This window comes from Physeter macrocephalus, chromosome 10 (genome assembly GCF_002837175.3).
Source record: "Physeter macrocephalus isolate SW-GA chromosome 10, ASM283717v5, whole genome shotgun sequence".
NCBI lineage: Eukaryota > Metazoa > Chordata > Mammalia > Artiodactyla > Physeteridae > Physeter > Physeter macrocephalus.
In genome coordinates this window covers 36604868-36608760 of record NC_041223.1, presented here as the reverse complement: position 1 = coordinate 36608760, position 3893 = coordinate 36604868, and positions in this window count along the sequence as shown.

Here is a 3893-nt window from a genome sequence, read left to right as displayed (position 1 = left end):
GCGTACCGCAAAAAAAAAAAAAAAAAAAAAAAAAATATATATATATATATATAAATATATATATATATATATATATAAATCACTTTGACTAGATTTGATCAAAATTTTAAAAAGTGGATTCCTCTCCCCATTTTATTATAAATTATTTTCCTATAGAGAAGTAATGTCACCACATTAAGAAATTACAGAGAAGAAAATGACCCATAAATTGATACCCTTTATTCACATTTTGTGATTTTTCTTCTAACCATTTTTAATAAGCTTTTTTTAAACAAAAGATATAAAGCAAATTACATATTTCTACCTGGTGATTAAAATAATTATTTTAAGTGAGTGCATGGCAGTCCATGGAAACACTACATTTATTTAACTGGGCATTTTATGTTGTTTCCAGTGTTTTGGGTGATAAATTTCATTTCCACCATATACTGAATGTGTAAGTTTTAGAAAGTTACCTCTGGGTCTCTCTTTCCTTCCCTGTAAATGAAGATAATGATGGTACTTACCTCTAAAGGCCTAGAAAAGATTAAATTCACTCTTGCTTGTTAGGTGTTCAGAGCAATTCCTGACACATGGTAAATACAAAGAATAAAACTTCTTTTTTATTATATATTTTAAGGCTGAGCTGACTGAAAAAGACAGACTTGATGAAGTGTAAGCAGAAACTAACTTTATCCCTTCTCTCGTTCTCCCTCCACACGTTCTTTTTTTTCTTTCTTAGATGGAAGTCTCAGGATTTTACTGTCTCTCTTAGGTAATAAACTAAAAGCCCCTCTGTTTTGATGATAAAAAGTCTAGTCTAGTCTCATAATCATCCCATCGTTGCAATTCAATCCAGAGAAAAAATAAAAACTTTGAACTCTTACCCAGTTTAAAGCTTCTCTCTCCCTTGTGCCTGATCCAGACTGGGAAGCCTGGAGTGGGAGAGGAGAGTGTATTACTTTCTTCATTATAGCCTTGCTCTCTTTCTCCTCTAACTTTCCAATAAAAGTTGCTAAATAATAAGTAATTTGAAATTTTCCTCATTTTCTTAAAAATTCTTGTTTTTTTATTTTTCCCCCAGATAAGTGTCATGGCTTTTTTAGGGATTTAAGACAAAAAGTATTACCTGGCAATAAATGGTTAGTTTATTCTTGTTTTCTTGACAATTAACCAATTGATGTCATTTAGCTTTCTTACAGAATTCTTATTAATTTAGTCATGGAAAGCGTTGCCAGTCTGAAAACTGTCTGGAGTCATGAAATTAAAAAAAAAAAAAATCCTGATGATTTGCTATGGACCCATTACCAGCTGAGTAAAATTATTAGATTGCAGTATTTCTCTTCTTTTGCCCTATCCTGTTCCAAATAATGTTCTAGTAGCAGTTATTCTTCATAGTGTATAAACTGATAATAAAATGTTACAGAAAAATTATTGTTAGCAATGTAGATCTTACTCTAAGTTACTATTTTTATTTCCACTTAGTATTTCCTAGCAATATCCATTTCTTATGGATTACTATGTCCTACTTCGAAGGCATCTTTTATCATGGAAAATACATCAAGAAGTCTAAGTTTTCTGGCATTCATAACAAGAATTCGTTTCAAAGCCAATATCTTTCATCAATACTGGAAAATAGATTTGAGTCCCTGTAACCACTCCATATGCAATCTAAAAAATGAGGTAATCAGTGAGGGGAAGAGGGGAAGAAGAGATGTACTTAGCTGAGCTAAACATTTGAAATATGAATATTAATTAAGAGACCATATGAGTTAGGTGAAAATTTCCAAAGCTCCTGGAGTAATTTGTCTTACAAACCACTGGACTGATAAAAAACTGAAATAGTGCACATTCCAAAATTTTGTGAAATTCTGTATCTCACAAATGATGAATGAAGCCATGACAGAGGTGTTTTAAAGTTACAGAAATTTTTGGCAACTGTGCTTCATCTAGCTGATTAAAATTTTTATTTTAATCATTATGATAATCAACATGATATTTTAAGGACCAAACAACACAATGTGTCAAAACCTTTTGCAAACTATGATTCAACCTAAATAGTGTTAGTTACTGTCAACACTTTTTGTAATGTTTTGCTGATAAGCACAAAAGTACAAGTCAGAAATAATCTTCTAAATCATTCATTTCATTTAAAATGATCCAAAAATGTTGATTCAGAGTAATACATTACCTAATAACATATTCCATATGTATGCATTAGTACAATTTATGAAAAGTAAAATCAAATTGTTTTCCAAGATTATGTCAAACAACAGAAAGTATTGTCAATTAAGTTTTTAGGTTTCCTAATGTAAATAATTTTCTTTATTTTAATGTATTTTAAATGAAGTACTTTAATGAAATTTTTAATGTATTTTAATGAAATTCATTCAGTAAACACTTAAACCATATACAACATCAATTACCTAAAATATGAAACATCTTATTTCTTGTTTTATGTATGTTTATTACAGAATATTGGATAACATTTAAAGTAATGAAACAAAATTATCCATATTCCCAATACCTAAAAACTGTTCATATTTTGGCATGTTTCCTCCCAGTGCTGTGTGTGTGTGCATGCATTCAATATTCTTGGGATCATATTATATTTAATTTGGTATGTAGGTATTTTTTTCCCACTTGGCACTAACATGGACCTTCTTCTAGGCTATTAACAACTTTCATAAATGTCATTTTTAATATGGTCATAATAATACTTAACTGAATGTATGCACCCAAATTTACACATTAGACATGTTTAAAAAAATTTTTTTTAAACTCTGTGCATAAAATGTACCTTATATTTAGGGGTAATTTCCTTAGGACAGATTCTGAAAAACAAGTGCATCATTGTTTTAAAAAGAATCTTAATAGACACCAACAAATGTAATCAACAAAAGACAAAAATTCTCGATAGCTTAATATAATTGTTTCTCATGTACAGCAAGTCCTTAGAATAGCATGAGAGAGGGAAAATCCTTCAATAATTTTCCTTGAATACATTTTATTTTTGTCTTCCCAAAGTAAACAACAGTATCAAAGAGGCCTTGCCCTTTTCAGATGAGGGCAAAATTTACATTAGAAGAAGAACAAGTTGGGATAAAGAAAGGGAAGTATTTATCCTTCTGGTGTAAAGATCCCGTCCAGATCTTGTCCTTCCTATCTAGACTCCCTTTTACTTTCCCTGGATCTGGAGTCAAGTGCTGTCATCACTCAAGGCACTTCCAGTTTTGGGGGAAGATTCTAGTTGTGTGGGATAGGGTTAGCTGCCTCGTGATTTTTAACCCATTGAATCAAAGGAACTTAAATTACTGAAAAACTGTAAAAGAAAAGGAGGCCATTTTGAACATTTAGGTTATGATGAAATTTTCCAATGTTTTCCTCTGTGATTCTTTAGTAAATGAAGGTGAAAATCTATAAAAAAATAAAAACCTTTATTTTAGGAAAGCAATTAAGCAGAATTTAGATGCTTCTCTTACACTTAAAGACAGTATGACATATCAGAAAATTACAACACTGAGGTTAATGCCTTAAATTTTCCACATAAATTCTTTTACTTTGAGCCACTCAAACTCTCTGACCATTTAATTTCATGTAAAATAGAAATAATAACATCCATACCAGCCTTACTAATGTCATAGTTTTGTTAAGATCAAATAAGATAATGTACAAGGACATGCTTCATTACAGGGATAAATACAGTTATTACCCTCATATTCTATTCAACTATTCTTTTAAATATGTAAAAAATTTAAAAACAGAAGGTATTTTCATTGTAAAAGTTATGAAAAATGCAGATAAATTGAAAATTCTCTTTGATTCCTGTTCCTTGGCTTCTACCGACCTACAAAACTATTGCAGAGAATTACTTGTTAGAGTTACCTATTAGTTTGCTCTAACAGCACTGCCCA